The sequence below is a fragment of the Mustela lutreola genome, chromosome 16, assembly GCF_030435805.1.
Source record: "Mustela lutreola isolate mMusLut2 chromosome 16, mMusLut2.pri, whole genome shotgun sequence".
NCBI classification, from domain to species: Eukaryota; Metazoa; Chordata; class Mammalia; order Carnivora; family Mustelidae; genus Mustela; species Mustela lutreola.
Genome location: NC_081305.1, coordinates 10,491,652 through 10,508,933, shown reverse-complemented (window position 1 = coordinate 10,508,933; position 17,282 = coordinate 10,491,652). Strand labels below are relative to the sequence as shown.

Genomic DNA, 17,282 nt, shown 5'->3' with positions numbered 1-17,282 from the left:
ATGCTTCGTTCACAAGGATAGATTATTTATTTCTTTAAAAGATTTTATTTATTTGACAGACAGAGATCGCAACTAGGCAGAGAAGCAGGCAGAGAGGGAAAAGCAGGCTCCCCGCTGAGCAGAGAGCCTGATGCAGGGATTCGGGACTTGATCCCAGGACCCTGGGATCACGACCTGAGCCAAAGGCAGAGGCTTTCACCCACAGAGCCACCCAGGTGCCCCAAGGATATTTTATTTTTATTTCTTTAGCAAAATCCTAACATTCTCCCTCTCTTACACCATCCTTTCCAACTTGGTGGCCCGATGAGTAGGAAAGCAGTGCCGTTAACTGGAGCATGAGAGGAAAAAGGGATGCACAGGAGAACGAGGTGCTTACCACTGCGGGCACAGAGAAGGTAAAATCCCTGTGAGTAAAGCTTGTGATACATTCAAGCATGAGCCGGTGGTTCTCAGTGCAACATGGCTAAAGCGGGAAAGCAAAGCAATGAAGCACATACAATTCTATAGTAATGGATCATAGGGGTAATGATCTCGATGTGAATATCCAAGTACCACAGCTTTTAACACTATTCTGCGGATCTGTTTCCCCACACTGAGCCCTACGCCTGTAGGGACATAAGGGCACATGGGACATAAGGGCCCTCTGCCAAAATCGACCCTTCACCCCCACCAAGGACCCACTTCCGGCATGAGTCCACGACCTATCCCCCTGGCAGCTGTGATATGTACAGGATATTCACTGGACACAAAATGCATATCCGGACCCGCAAGATTGCAGACACATTTTCTTCTCCCATGTGAAAATCCTCACGGACCATCCGTAGAACCTCCCTATTTAAAGTAAATAGTATCACACGGTCTTAGATCTCCAAGTGCCATTTGAAGTGACATTTAAATTATGGATGAATGGATGATATTTAAAAAAAAAAAAAAAAAGCAGCACCCTATAGATTAGAAGCAAGAAGTCTAGGTGGAGGGAACCGTCTGGGAGGAAGCCCGGAGGCATGGAAGCACTTGGCGTGTTCAAAGAACTGAAAGGGGCCAGCACAGATGGGGTGGGGGGGAGCTGAGCACACATGGGAAACAGCTTGTGCCGGACGGGTAAGCAAGCTCCTAGTCATACAGATCTGGGATCTCGTGAACTGTAACCAAGATAAAAATAAATGTTTCATCTGTGTTTTAAGATTTACTTATTTGAGAGAGAGAGAGAGCGCACAAATGACGGGAGCAGAGGTAGAGGGAATAAGGAAGCACCCCACTGAGCAGGGAGCCCAACGCGGGGCTCAATCCCAGGTTCTGGGATCATGACCCGAGTGGAAGGCAGATGCTTAACTGACTAAGCCACCCAAGAACCCCTCATCTGTATTTCTTTAAAATGCAATTCTGAAGATGAAGATTTAAAAAAAAAAATGAGAGTGAGGTGACTCTAATAAAAGTTATCAACACCCTGGAGTCATGAAAGGAAGGAATAATTTCTCGTTTTTTTACAAGGACCGACCCAAGCTACCTGGGATATACATTTCCGACCTGGGCTGCTGAAGCTAGACTTCGTTAGGAAGCACACTCTGACTCTCTACTAGTCATTCCCACAGGTGTTCAGTAGAACGAAGTTAACTGGAAATTCTGAAAAGAATTCCAAAGCCAGATTTTGTTCAATATGTGCTGAGTATAAAGAAAAAAAAAAAAAAAAACCTCAGATCAACATGGAAACATTATGTTATCCATGAATAATTATATAATTTATTTGGCTACTACCCTCTTTTTTTTTCTTTTCCCTCCTGAACTACCTGACAGCACTAGAGCTTCAGGGGACATAATTAGGTCATTGCTGCTCCTAGAGACTTGACAACAATAAATCTGTCTTGGTTCTTGTTTGCTTATTATAAAATACTGTTTCTTTTTATACATTTTCCATTAAAATAATTATGAAGACTTAATCTTTAAGAACATAAAATGGGCTATTTATTCCCTTAGGCATAGGAGATTAATTTGATGACTTTATTTTGGATTTTATTTCCAGCTGAGGTTTTATACCTGGATGTTGAAAGCCCATAATCTGGCTGACAGCAAACGAGGGATGGATAAAGTCACGGAAATCTTCAACCATGTTTCGAAGGGTCCTGTGGGATGTGAATTCTTAATTTTGGACTGACCCAATTGGTCTTTACTGTACCTATACCAAAAGTCCTATTAACGTGGCCTTATTTCAAGGAACCAATTATTGCCTAAAATAATTCCTATTACCTCTGAAGAGAAAGGAGCCCATTCACATGCTCTTGTAATTCTGAAAGATCTGGACGCACTTTTTAACTATTTTGAAATTGTATAGTAAGCAAAAGTTGCCAAAGTAGTTACGGAGCCTTCCTGAGTACCCGTCACCCAGCTTCCTCCCACAGTAACATATAAACATAACATATTGTCAGAAATTTGATGGTGCTACAATAGTACTACTCAGGGACAGACTTTATTTGGATTTTAATAGCTTCTACATGCAGTGTGTGTGTGTGTGTGTGTGTGTGTGTGTGTGTGTGTGTGTTGTGTTGGGGGTGGGGTGAGGATCTGGTATCTTTTAAGGAAGGATTTTACCCAGGGAGTTTTCAAAAAAGATAGCTGCTATAAGCAAGCTAATTAGACATCCACTGCTAACAATCTTGACCTCAATTAGGTGAAGGATTCCTAATTAAATCGTTACAGGCTTTTGTGTTAAATGGTAATTGAACGCCTAAAAGTTCTTCACAATTATATCATATTAACAAGAATGTATTTGCATTTTTAATGCTTTATTGATTTCCAATTCAGGACAGGGCTGTTAGTTTTATCTTACCCTACCGTTGAAAGCTTTACAAATTGTTCTTTAGGGTTGACAAGCTCAGGGAACAGGTTAAAAAAACAACAAAGTTTGTGACCCACTCAGGGTTTCTCAGAGTGCTGAGTTTTGCTGCTCCCTCTCACAATTAACGCCATCTATTTAAATGTAAATCTGTGGCTAGGAAGGCAGAGGACAGGTGACACTGGAGATAGGGGACTTAGGCCACTCCCCTTTCCTTACCATTTTTTATAGTACACACCGGGGTTTCTCTTATTCAGTTGAGTTGGCTTGACTAATTTGGTTGTACACATGAAAACCTTAGGTTTCAGTACATTTCATATTTATTTATTTAACATAAATTTGTGGTCAATAATGATTATCTATGTTCACTGGGACATAGAGCATTAATTCCTCTAATAAATATTTACCCAAATCTGTTAACAATACTGTATTTGTTTTTATTTATGGACTCATCTTTTGTACTGGCTTTGACCAGTCCATTAAAAAAAAAACAAACTTGTACAAGATGGACAAAGCGAGATTTTTAGAAAATCAATGTCTACTTTACGATCAACCATGGGCCTGAATTGATTTTTTGGACATGAGTTTAATTGGTCATTTAAAAGGATGGGATTAATCTGAGAAGGCCTACATGGGTTTATAGATGGAAATAAATTGTAAAGAAGATGGATATGAGTCTGTCTCAAATTCAGATTATTTTCTCCAGCAGTCATTGGTGGTATAGTCTCATTTTTTAATGTCAAAACCAATTTCAGAACAACGTATTTTGCCAAAATGGATCTCTTTTCCCAAATGATCGGCCATGCTCCAGCTTCTACTATCTTCCTTCATGCTATGTTACGCATTCCTCCTCGGTTTCAGGGTCTTTTCAACTTGGTTTTAGGAAGGGTATTTTCATAGATTACTCAATCCAGTGGTGCCTTCTGTATTCCTTAGTGTATGTCCCTCACTCTTATATGAGATTTGTCATCTATTATAAGCTTAGGAAGCACAGTAGTGAAAATCAGATGCCCACACACTAGAATACATTAACAAATGTAAACAAGACATTTTTCTTCATCTTTTTCTGTTAATGTCTCCTGGGAGTCTGTTAGAGGATGGAGGCTGCATTAAAACAATGAGAGATTTTTTTTTAGAAAGGAGTATTTTTGCAAATACGTCTTGGAGAAAATATCTGTTTGAAATCAGCAATTGTTCCTACCTAATGTGATAGGTGAGCACACCTTCATCACCAAGCACAAAGGTCATGCTAACTTTTCTGCTGCCAGCCAGGAAATAATGAAGACAGACAGGATGTAATAGTTAAATTAAAAGTTTGCTCTGGGGTACATATTTCAAGTTCCTGATATTATTTAGGTGAATACCAAATCATATTTTCAAACTTTTCAGTTATGATTAAAAATACAAAACAAGGGGCACCTGGGTGGCTCAGTGGGTTAAGCCTCTGCCTTCAGCTCAGGTCATGATCTTGGGGTCCTGGGATTGAGCCCCACATCGGGCTCTCTGCTCAGCCGGGAGCCTGCTTCCCCTTCTCTCTCTGCCTCTCTGCCTACTTGTGATCTCTCTCTTTCTCTCTATCAAATAAATTAATTAAAAAAAAATACTAAACAAGGGGCATCTGGGTGGCTCAGTGGGTTAAAGCCTCTGCCTTCAGCTCAGGTCATGATCTCAGTGTCCTGAGATTGAGCCCCACATCAGGCTCTCTGTTCAGCAGGGAGCCTGCTTCCTCCTCTCTCTCTGCCTGCCTCTCCACCTACTTGTGATCTCTGTCAAATAAATAAATAAAACCTTTTAAAAAAATACAAAACAATTACTCAGATATAATTGGAAGCGAACAATAACAGATCAGCCAACATAATTCCACCAGAAGCATATCACAGCAAAAGGGTTTAGAGAATGCTGTTAATGCAGGATTGATCCTACCTCTTGTCTCCCACAGCACAACGAAGGTGATGGGCTAGATTGTTTAAGTTTTCACACACTTCATTTCTGTTTCACAGTATCAGATGTACTAGTATCCCTATAGAAATTCAAGCCCACGAAAAATACTTTAAAATATTTTATTCTGATAATAAAGTATTAATCTACAAAAAATCAATATTCCTATTGGTATGTTCACATTGCTCTGGTCTGTTCTTTGGAATCACTTATAGAGTAAAATTTCCTCAAAAAATCCTTACTGGGGCGCCTGGCTGGCTCAGTGGGTTAAGCCGCTGCCTTCAGCTCAGGTCATGATCTCGGGGTCCTGGGATCGAGTCCCACATGGGGCTCTCTGCTCAGCAGGGAGCCTGCTTCCCTCTCTCTCTCTCTGCCTGCCTCTCTGTCTACTTGTGATCTCTGTCTGTCAAATAAACAAATAAAATCTTTAAAAAAAAAAAAATCCTTACTATGCTATGCATTCATCTTTATTAGAAATGGCTCATTTTAATAATCCTATGTTCCTGTTCATGGAGTCACAGAACAAGATCAAAATACTTCAGACATAATATAGCTGAACTCACCATAATGGGGTTATGACACAGATGTTAATTATTTTAGCAATTTCCACAACACGAGCTTACACATATTTTCCAAGTATTTTGCATTTTGCCATTTTTAGTAATATATGCATGAGCAGTTACTACTAGAAGTTTCGCATCGTAATTTTCAATTCGGTGACTTTATATCGTATGGTCGATCCAAATTGGAGCATCACCAAAATGTGCCAGGATCTGTGTATAAGCATCCTCCGATCTGCTTACTGGCCTGCCCTTTTTTTTTTTTTTGGCTCTGTTCATATAGAAGGACTCCCAAGAACCACTTGTACCATTCTTGCGGCCTTAAATGTCATCCCATCGTAAACTTCAGGTTGTGCAGTATTCCTTCGGGGTAAAGTCTGGACTGAACTACAGCCTTTATCCTGTGTGACATCTCTTCCGTGTTTTCCAACTCTCTAACTCCCTAGACGACACCTGCATAATTTCTCCAGACCTTTTAGCCCCGATGTTACTTCTGTTTTTATTTAATCTTTTTTTTTTTTCCAACTCATCCATTTAGTTTTTCATTTCCATGATAGATTTTTCAATCTATTTTTTTCAAATTCCACTACTGGCTATTTACTCAAAGCAAACAAAAACACTAATTCAAAAAGATACATGCACCCTTGTGTTCACTGCGGCATTATTTACAGTAGCCAGGATATGGAAGCTAGCCAAGTGTCCATTCATAGATGAATGGGTAAGGGATATGTGATGCGTGCGTGTGTGCACACACACGTGCACCCACACACACACCCTCAAATATTACACAACCATAAAAAAGAATCTCGCCATTGGTGAGAATGTGCATAGACCTAGAGGATATTACACTATGTGAGATAAGTCCGAGAAAGACATATACCATATGGTTTCAGGTATACTTGGAACGTAAAAAACAGAACAAATGAATAAGCAAACCAAAAAGACAGTATCAGACCTACGAATACAGAAAACAAACTGGAACATGCCAGAAGAGAAGGGGGAAGAGGGATGGGCACAATGGGTGAAGATGGGTGGGAGATACAGGCTTCCAGTTTGGAACGAATAAATCATGGGAATAGAGGGTACAGCAAAGGGAAGATATTGGATGGTATTGGAAGTGATGTGCGGTGACAGATGGTAGCTACGGTTCAGGTGTATGTAGTTTAATACACAGAGTGGCTGAATCATGATGTTGTACACCTGAAACTAATGTAACATTGTCAGCTATACTCAAACAAACAAAAAATTCTTTTTTTAGAAATTTAAAAATTTAGAAATTTCCTTTCTAAGTTCACCTTTTCCAAATGTGCTTTATCTCTTAAAAATCTTTTTAGTGGTTGCCCTGGAGTTCATAATATCCATTCACAACTAATTTAAATATTTTCAAACAATACTAGACTGCTTCGTGGATAGTGCAGATACCTTATAAAGGGTTATTCCCCATTCCTCCTGGTATTCATGTCACTTGTCCACACTGACCTATATTCATAAGAATATGACGAGATTTTGTTTTACTTGATTCTTTTCCCAATGCTTTCCCTTTCTTTTGGTAGATCTCAGTTTTTTTCTTTCTTTCAGTATTTATTGCAGCACATGTTTGCCCACAATGTATTCTCTATTTTAGTTTGTCTAAGGAAGTCTTTATTTCTTTCACTCTTGAAGGCTGATTTCACTGGATACAGAATTCTAAGTTGGTGTATTTTGTTGTTCTTTCAATAGTTAAAATATTTCACTCTATTCTCTTTTTGCTTGCATGGTTTCAGATAAAAAGTCTACTGTAATTCTTATCCTCATTCCTCTAGAATAGCCCCCAGCTTCTGTGAAGGTTTTACCTGTGCCTCAAGTTTTATGCAGTTTCTTTCTTGTGTTTTGATCCACTCTTAGACACTGATAAATACTTGTTCCCAATAATTCCATAATCTGTAGTTCTTGGGATCTGATGATATATATATATATATATATATATATACATACATGTATATATATATATATTTTTTTTTTTCTGACAACTCTTACTAATATGACTTTTTCTCTTTCATGTCTTGTAATTCTGAATTATGAGCTCATCCTTGGTAGATCTACCTGGGAAAATCAACCTCTCAACTTAGCTGATGAAGTGTCTTTTTTTTTTAAACTATGTTATTATTTTCTGCAAGGTAGCAGGTGCAATATTGGCTGTGGATAAATTTAAATTTATTTCTCAGCCTCAGTTTTTCCCAATTACAGCAGTATTATGAATTCAAACCCCAAAGACATATGAGGGCATGCCTGTGCTTGTAAATATTTAAGCAATTTTTTAAAAATTTACAGTCTGGCCTGAAACAGGCAAAGTCCTTTGCTTGCTTTTTAAGAGGGTAATAACTGGAAATATCTGTTAGAGTGATTATCAGTGTCACAGTGGAATTATTAGTGATGATTTAGTAAGGCATAGTGCGGTGATACACTCAACAAAACGTCATCTGGTTACAATAAATCAACATAGTCAAGAGTTAGTGAATTAAACATTGTGTTTGCTATAGTCACTTAAAACCAGAGGCTTTAAACCATTTAGAGGAACTTGTACCAGGCCCTGTACTGGCCTTATAAGCTAAGTGTTTAAAAAAAAAAAAAAAAAGGACTTAAAAATTAATTACCACTATATAAATATTTTATTTCTTCCGAGCATTATGTCAATATTACAATGTAAAAATCCCTTGAACATGAGTTTGGTTCATGAGTTTCTAATGCTGTAAATTATCTGCTATTCTGAGACCCTTTCACCCATCAAGAAAACTGGGCTCTCTTAAAACAATGCTTAATTCTTGATTCTTCCTCCAAATCCACCCACCTCAAACCTACACCCTACCCTGTCCCCCACCGAGCTCACCTCTTACAGGAAATGACAGCTCTCCCAGAGTTGCTCAGACCAAAATCTTGGGATCGTCTCGATTCCCCCCTCTCTCTCTTGCTCCTCCAGCAAATCCTGAAAGCTCTACCTTTAAAGTGTATCTAGAATCCAAATAGCTCATGGTTGTCATAACCAGGTAACTGATCTATGTGCTTCTACCCTTTCCCATAATAAAGTCTACTCCACAGAACCACAGAGTGAGCTTTTATTATTCATTCAGGACACAGCACTTTATTTACCAAGTCAGACCACATCATACCCCGCTCATAACCCTCCGATGACTTCTCATCTCACTCAGAATAAAATTCAAAGTTCTAACGCAACATGCCTCAGGACCCTAGGTGATGTGGCCAGAAAGCAGAGTGTCTTGTGTCTCAGTTAATTTAACTCCCTTCTCCAACGTCTGTTCGGCAAAGAGATGGTCTCTGACCAGGGGACGGACATAAAACTATAGCACATCCCCCATTACTCTAACCCCACTCTGTTGTAATATGCTTTCTTTTTATCCACAGAACTACTAACATAGTATTCCCACACACTACCTGATGTTTACTTATTATTTGTTAATAATTGGTCTCCGTTGAGCTTGCTCCGATTCCTACAGGAGACAGATCACTGGCCAGGAACAAAGTAGGCACCTTATCAATATTTGTTCATTCATTGAAAAATATTTGGTTCACTATATTTAGTGTTCAGAATAAAATGTCGAGCCAAATGTCCATGTGTTCAATATATTATTAAATAGATAGCAAGGAAAAATGTATGTTGGTTTTACAAAGGGTGCATAAACAGAACCTCTCATCTGCTCTAGGGAGCTGTGAGTCACTTCTCGGAAGAACTGACATCTGTACGGATACGGGTGTGTGACAGGTGTCTGATTGACAAGGGCATTTCAGGTGGTGGGATCAGCCTATGCAAAGGCCCTGTGGCAGGAGGGAGCAAGGCCTACATATATTAACTGAGAGAAGCCCAAGGTGCCTGTTGAACACAGAAAAAGGGGAGACTGAGAGTAAGACTGAAATTATGGGCAGAGCACAGAACTCTGGGCAGATCTTGGTTAAAAAAAAAAAAAGTGTTCTTGGGTGCCTGGGTGGCTCAGTGGGTTAAGCCGCTGCCTTCAGCTCAGGTCATGATCTCAGGGTCCTGGGATCGAGTCCCGCATCGGACTCTCTGCTCGGCAGGGAGCCTGCTTCCCTCTCTCTCTCTCTGCCTGCCTCTCTGCCTACTTGTGATTTCTGTCAGATAAATAAATAAAATCTTTAAAAAAAAAAAAAAAAAAAAAGTGTTCTTTATCTTTGGGCAAGTGAGCAGTCAGTGCAGTCTGCAGTAGGTGGAATCAGGTGACCCAGTTTCCATCATAAGATGACAATTATGCCTCCAGGGCAGGAAATGCAGAGACTTTCACAATCATGTGCAATATGAACTAGGAGATGGTAACAGACTGTGTGGGGATAGCTTCCTAGAGATACTTGGGGGTTAAACGGGCATTGCCTGGCGATCAATTAGACTCAGAGAAAATAGCTAAGTATTGAAAACACACCCTCGGGGTGCCTGGGTGGCTCAGTAGGTTAAGCCTCTGCCTTTGGCTCGGGTCATGGTCCCAGGGTCCTGGGATGGAGCCCCGCATCGGGCTCTCTGCTTGGCGGGGTGTCTGAATCCCCTTCTCCTTCTGCCTGCCTCTCTGCCTACTTGTGATTTCTCTGTCAAATAAATAAATAAATAAATAAATAAATAAAATCTTTAAAGAAAAAAAAAAAAAAAAAGAAAACACATCCTTGATGAATGGCTTGCTCAGGTAGAAGGAGAGTTGGTGGTACTCCTGATTTGGGAGGGGAAAGAAAGTAGATATGAATGCGGACTGGCACGCTTCAGCAGTGATAGAAACTGCATTCTCTGTCCTCCAAATTCTGCAAATGACACGGTAAGCGAGTTGCTCATTTTAAAACTGTCCTCACGCCTGTGACTGCATCTTAACTGCGGCAGAGTCCCAAAGTGTCCCGGCCCGTAACTTCAATCCGTCCCTGATGACCTTTGTTTTCTCTTGGCTCTGCTGAGGAGTGATTTACTCCTGCGAGTTTGCAGGACAAGGGGGGAGAATTTGAACCCAAAGAATATTTTAAAAAGTAATTCTTGTCTCCACACAGTTTAAAGTTTGAAATATGCAATAAATAATATCTAAATAATAAAGTAATATATCTTCGAGGAACAGTTCTCTGTAAGAAGCAGGTCTCATGGATTATCTTCATTGCCAATAACCAGAATCTTAAATCAGAGGCAAAATGTTAGCCACTGAAATATTAGTGTCAATAGGAAAATACAGAGATACCTCATCATTTACTTTCAGTAGAGGCTATCTGAGTGTTTTCAAATAAAGGACAGAAATAAACTCAACAGAACATTTTATTATGTTAAAAATTGGTCATGGAGTGGGTTTGAAATAATAATTCTTTTTTACTGAAACGTTATGAAAATAGAGGTCTTGAAGTTAACTGTTTAGGTTTGAATTACGAAAGAATCATTACTTAGATGCTTTAATGAAATCAAAATGTCTGAATAATTACAGACTTTTGCTTTTTATGTAAATGGCTGCTATTCTATAGAAACCACAATTATATTAATAAAAGCTAAATGCAATATATTCATTTTGCATTTTGGTTCAGAGTATAATATTGAAGGAAACAAAAAGCAACATTGGATCTAACTCATGAGGGGATAAATTAAAAAAAAAAAAATACACCACTATACATCTAGCCATTTTGCATTAAGGCAGAGTATTTTCTGACTCAGAAAATCAGCCAAATGTCCCACCGAAAGAAAAGATCACAAGCAGCTGTCTTTGAAGCAGGTCTGACTTGAACTACCTTGAGCTGAAAAGCACTGCGAAAAGGAATCTTTTTGTGATGTGAAGGAAGTCATCTCACTGCTGTTGAGCCTAACCGGATAACCAGAGCTGGAGTGGGACTCTATAATGAGAAACTATTTTAAAGCAGATTGGTTATCCCTAAACATAAAACGTGGTATTCCCATCTTTGTGTCTATGTAACATTTATCTTGATATTCTGGAGACAACATATTTGGCAAAATTACTAGAAAATCATGGAACAATCATTTCATGATGGGGCACGATGTGTGTATAAGAAACATCTTACTAATTCACAAGGTTGGACTCCTATGAATAGAGCCTTTGCGAACACTTGTATGCATGTCTTTGTGATGTATGTTTTCATTTCCCAGAATAAGTATCTAGGAGTTGAATTGCTGGGTCATAGGCAAAGCCTATGTTTAACTTTGGAAGAAAAACCTCAAATGATTTTCTTAAATCATTTTATAATTTGGCATCCTGTCCCGCATTGTAGGGCCGTTCTAGCTGTAACCAACACTGTCCCTCACTACTGTCAAGCGCAGTGGTATTTCACTGCGGTATTAATTTGCATATACCCGATGACTAGTGAGGGTGAGCCTCTTTTCATGTGCCTAACAGCAAGCTGCATATTTGTGTTCAAATATTTTGCCTATTTAATTTACCTCATCTTAATTTTAGAAAAAGTTCTAGATTTACAGAAAAATTTGTGAACAAGACAGTATCCCCATAAACCCTGACCCCACTTGCCCCATTATTAATATTTTACATTAGCATGATACATGAGTTAATTTTATTGAGCTGATGATATTAGTATATTACCATGGACTAAAGTCCATGCTTTATTCAGATTTTCTTACTTTGTACCTTATGTGCTTTTTCTGCTCCTAGATCCTGTTCATGATAATGCATTACATTTAGAAATCACATCTCCTTAGGCTACTCTTACTTGTGATGGTTTTTCAGACTTTCTCTATTTTTGATGACCTTGACAGTGCAGAGTAGTGGTCAAGTATATTGAAAAATGTACCTCTACTGGGATTTTTCTGATATGTTTCTTACCATTAGCCTAGGGTTATAGGTTTCAGGAGTAAAGTGTCATTTTTATCATACCATATCAAGAGTACATCAATCAATGGGATCTATTACTGTTTTTTTTTTAAGATTAAAAAAAAATTATTTGATAGAGAGAGATCACAAGTAGGCAGAGCAGCAGGCAGAGAGAGAGATGCAAAGCAGAGAGCCCGATACGGCGCTCGATCCCAGGACCCTGAGATCATGACCTGAGCTGAAGGCAGAGGCTTAACCCACGGAGGCACCCAGGTGCGCCTAGACTCATGGATTTGATACTTACTTTATACTTTGTGTTATAATCCAATACTACTTTACTTCTTTTATTGCTCAAATCATCCCGTCTTTAGCCACTGGGAATTCTATGAGTTGGGTCTGGTGTTGCTTTGGCATTCACTGTAGGTTTTTGTCTCCTTGTTTGTAGTATTTCCTTACCTTTGGCACTACAAGATACACCAAGCTCACTGCGTATATTTTCTGCCCTACTTTTATAATGAGCCTTTTCCCAAAGATCCCTGAATGCTTTGATTGGAAATGTGGCTATCTAGCAGAAATAATTTTCCTTATGAAGTTTCAAGTGAACAGAGAAAAGGTTTTTAAATGATCATCTGGCAAAGCAGGATAATCCAAACAATCTCTCTTTATCAATTATTACTTTATATTTGAACACAGATTTTGGAATCTCTGTGATGAGTCATATTCAGCGTTACGAAAGACAGTCATACTTTCTAGATGCTTGAATCATTTCAAAATCTGGTGTGTCACAGGAGAATTTTATGACAAGTGTAAAATTTACTGTCATGGCCTTTTCCAGCTATTGTTTCCAACCCTAACATACCCTAGGGCACAAGAGGAACAGACTAAAGTATTTATTACATGTGGGTTCTACTTGCAGTTTTCTTCCAGTGAACCTTCCTGTGTAAGGTACAAAGAGACCTTCCAAACTGGTCGGGGAGGCAAGAGTATTAGAGTATTACGTTTTAACGACAGCAAATTCCTGGATTGGATCCCAGTAAATCTGGTGTCCAGTTTCAATTCTGCTTAACAATAGGTACATAATATTGTAAAAATCACATAGGAGCCTCAGGTCACTTTCCGTTAGGTAAGGAGGCTAGATTAGAGGATTAGCGAAATTCTTTCAGATGCTACCAGGCTATTTTTGCAGACAAGGCAGCACATCATTACAAGGTGAAGTACTGAGTGTAATTACTACAGGAGCTCTGAGAACAGAAAGAATGATGTTTGCCGAAACCACAGGGGAGGAAATGATGAAAGACGGGTGACTGAGGATTTCAGGTGACTGCAAAATATTTAGTACTTGGATTTATAACCAAAGTCAAATGTTTATGACCTGGTAATCACCCTTATGTTTTATTTTGTGTGACAACAGCAATGCTAATCTGAGCCACTTTTAATCAAATTGATCGGTTGTTTTATGAAACAGCTTACTGCTCATTATCGGACTGAGGTTTACCAGAGAGGCAGGACATGTGTTTCATATAAGGATAAAACACAGAGGTTATTTCAAACCTAACTTATCCGCAAGAATAAAATTCCTGATATTTTAGTTGTCCCGTACTAATGAACTGTTTCTAGCGCTAAAAGTATCACAGCTGGCTGGGCAGTAAGGCAGCCTTTTTAAATGATGCCCAGATGTTCGAGAGTTCTGGTTAGGTGTTCTACTTGAGTTATGGTTTCTGGTGTAAAGAACTGTGTGAAACCCCACTTGGAACCAGAGAGCAGCATATAATACCGAGTGTGGCAAATAATGTTTGCTACCAACTGCCGCTCATCATTTTTTTTTTTTTGACAGATTCAGCTCACGATTAGAGACGAAAGTAACACTCCCCATGGTGTTGAGATGTGAATTCATGAAAACAGCTGCCATTGGTAAACACTTCAAGTGTTGAAACAGCCAAATTCTTCCAGTCCCAGGGAAAAATATACAGTATAATGAAATTAATGACAGCAATAAATGTGCTTCTTGGGTTCAGATCCTTTCTTATTACAGCACAGGGAAATGCATGTGATAGGATGAAGAAGGTAAATACATTTTACTTATTTTTTTTGTCTCTGATTCCTGAAAGTAAACTGCCCCAAATTAAAGATTTAGGAATAGGTTTCAGCTGCGTTAAGGACAGTTCAAAAATCACTTGGATGGTAGTTGAAGTTTAAATGCTAAAACTTTACCAGTGGAACTCTGCTCTCAGGGATCACTGCGTTATTCTTTAATATTCTTTAATAAAGAAAATTTCACCAATTATAACCTGACATGTGTTTTTACTCTTTCTGCTAGGTTGGTAATTGCTAACTGAAAAGAACTTTTATCTGTTCATATAGTAAAAGCCTAAAGAAAATAATAGGAAGAAAGCAAGATGTGAATTAAACCCCAAGTAACAAACTAAGGGCATAGTCTGTAAGAAGAACGCTCTCTTTGTAGCAAGTCAGAAAGCCAAGAATCTCACCTCTCCCACCAGTTTGAGGGGGAAGCATCAACAATTCATGTTATGTGTCAGAGTTTTAGCTCCTATGTTTAAAAAAAATGGGTAAATAGGAAAGGATCATCTGTAAGATTTCTCCCAGGCATAAATAACGGTTATTTATGTTAGCAAGAACACTCCTGCCAGAGCAGAACCTTCAGATAAAGGGAAGGCTTCACACTAGTAAAGAAAACAAATGGAAAAAGGAAATCAATCACTAAGAAGATGGCTTAGACTTAAAAAAAAAAAAAAAATCCTGATAAGGATCCCATTTGTAACGTGGTGTCATATACCACAAATAATAGAATATTTGCAAGTTCAAGTTAGACCTTCATGATGCAGATGAGGAAACTGGCTTCAGAGGAGTGAAGGGGCTGGTTCAAAGTCAGGGAGCAAGCGGAAAGAATGGAAGATCGGGAGTGAGGGTCTCTGACCGCCAGTGCCCCAGTGGCCCTCGGCCCCCTGCACCACTTGTCACCAGCACCTGGTTCTTAATGATATGACATGTTCTTCCTCTTCCTGTCATCTGCCCTAGGGGATTAGATGTCCCTCCTTCATCATTCATTCAGCAGTATTTACAGAGCACATATGAGTCGGGTATTACTCTGAGCTCAGCAGACGCGATGGTAGATGATGGGGCATCTCTCTGTCATTAGAAGCGCGCCAAACAAACACTGTCTGAGAGTCTGTGTCTGGGTGACATTCTGGGCTTCTTCAGCATCTCCACTGAGGGAGCTGTTCGTATCAGCAAACAGAAACTGAATACGGACAACGCTACTACGATTGAAAACCATTCCTCCAAACAGATCCAAGTTTGAAACAAACATCCTCAAGGCAAATCTTTTTTCTTTCCTAAAAATCCTCAAAAATAGGTTGTGGATCTTGAATGGAGGTAGTGAGTGTGCACAGAATGGAATTCTTCCACTTTTAACGTGAATCCCTTGCTCTCAGAAGCACGGACGTGGTGTCGGAAATAAAAGATCATTGTGCTTTTCGTAAGATTTCAAATATACCTTATCTGCTTAAATATTTGGGTATTTATTACAATTACATGTATTTAATTTTCAAAAATTTGAAAGGCTATTATGGAGATGGAATTATAGAGATTGATTATAGAGTTAACAATACCCTATAGAAATCAATTCTTTAATATAGAGCACCTATGGGTAACAGAGATAAATTAAAATGGTAAGAATAAAGAATAGTTTTGAAGATTTACATCATTTTTCCCCACCTGTAGCCTAAACTGTTATTTTCACTCATCTTTGGGAGATGTTAACTTAACTTCTGTAATATGTATCTAAAAATGCTGATGGAACATGAAATAAAAATTGGGTCTACATTTGAAAAAACAAAACAAAACTCTAGCCCTGAGTAAGTGCCATGGGTAATTCTGGCATTACTTAGGATATTTTCCACAGAAGCAGATGAAGGATTGATTGTTTAAGAAGATGTATTTAGATCACTTCGTAAGGAAGCAAAATACAAGTAACAAGCCAGCAACAACAAAACCATTGTGTAATATACTCGGCCAAACAAATAGACAACCAAACCCATAACATAAACTGGTAACATTGTAAAAATGAGTTTCAAGACCAACGCAGAGCCAGTGACAGATGTGTATGAAATTTTAGGAAAAAAAGCATGTCAGACAAATGGGGCATTTTTTATGGATAATTATCCGAAGATCAGAGTGGGAAAGCATAGGATTCCCTAAATCCCAGGGCTGACGGCCGCGATTGGCCAGATGCTGGAAATCAAACCAATGACGTCAGTGTGACCCGGAGACCGCCCTCACACAGCATGTGGCCTCCTGTCCCACCAGCGCTGATATCTGTGACTGGGAACTCCTTTCCCTTAGCTGTGCTCCACAGATCACCAGCTCCTCCCTCCTGCTAGATCTCGGCACGTTCAGCAAAAGGAAACCAAGTGACATTTTCATTGTCCACTTAAGAAACACAATGCCAAGGCCAAATATTCATTAGGTACGCGGTTCCTACTTTCTACTCAGAGCAAGGGGTACTTTTGTCCATAAACCATAGGTCACCCTTTTTCCAGCATCCAATAAAATCTTTCTCACTGGTTCCCAAGCTTTTGTAACAGTTTTTGCTTTCCCCCCCACCGCCTCCCCCCACCCGCCCCCAGCTCTGGCTCATGTTTTCTTTGTTCCCAATGCTGCGTATTTTAGATGTCCGCTAGGATCACAACCCGTTTCTAAGTCATACTTTCTGTTCCTGTAGGCCAGCCACCCCAAAACTCACCAATTTAAAATAATAATACTTCATTACCCCTTACCTAATCTACAGGCCACTGGGCTCTCTCTTCTGTTGAGGGTGGCTGCGGGTCAGCGGGTTCTCTCTCCTTCTGGGGGGCTATCTGGCTTCCCTTCTCTTCCCCACAGCCTCTTATACCCCAGACGGTCAGCTCAGGCTCTTTCTCAGGGAGTCCAGAGGATTCTGAAAGAGAGTACAAGCAAGCAAGTCTTCTTGAGTCCTAGGCTTGGACCTGGTACACCCGTCTTTCCTTTGACTTCTATTGGCCAACAGGAATCATAAAGCCGGCCCAGATTCAAGAAATGGGAAAATAACTCTCTCTCTTAAGGAAAGAAGCTGCACCACAGGGGACAAGACCAGGAGGATGTAAGGTCAAATCAACA

General features: G+C 39.4%; 1 long non-coding RNA gene across 12 annotated transcripts in view; it reads right to left on the bottom strand.

Moving 5' to 3' along the window:
• Positions 1-17,282, bottom strand: part of LOC131818047 (uncharacterized) — a 233,646-nt gene that overhangs the window by 52,505 nt on the left and 163,859 nt on the right. For all 12 annotated transcript variants that reach the window (XR_009348683.1, XR_009348679.1, XR_009348677.1 and 9 more), the window contains one exon: positions 16,922-17,082. This is a non-coding gene — a long non-coding RNA (uncharacterized LOC131818047). The remainder of the gene's footprint in view (positions 1-16,921; positions 17,083-17,282) is intronic.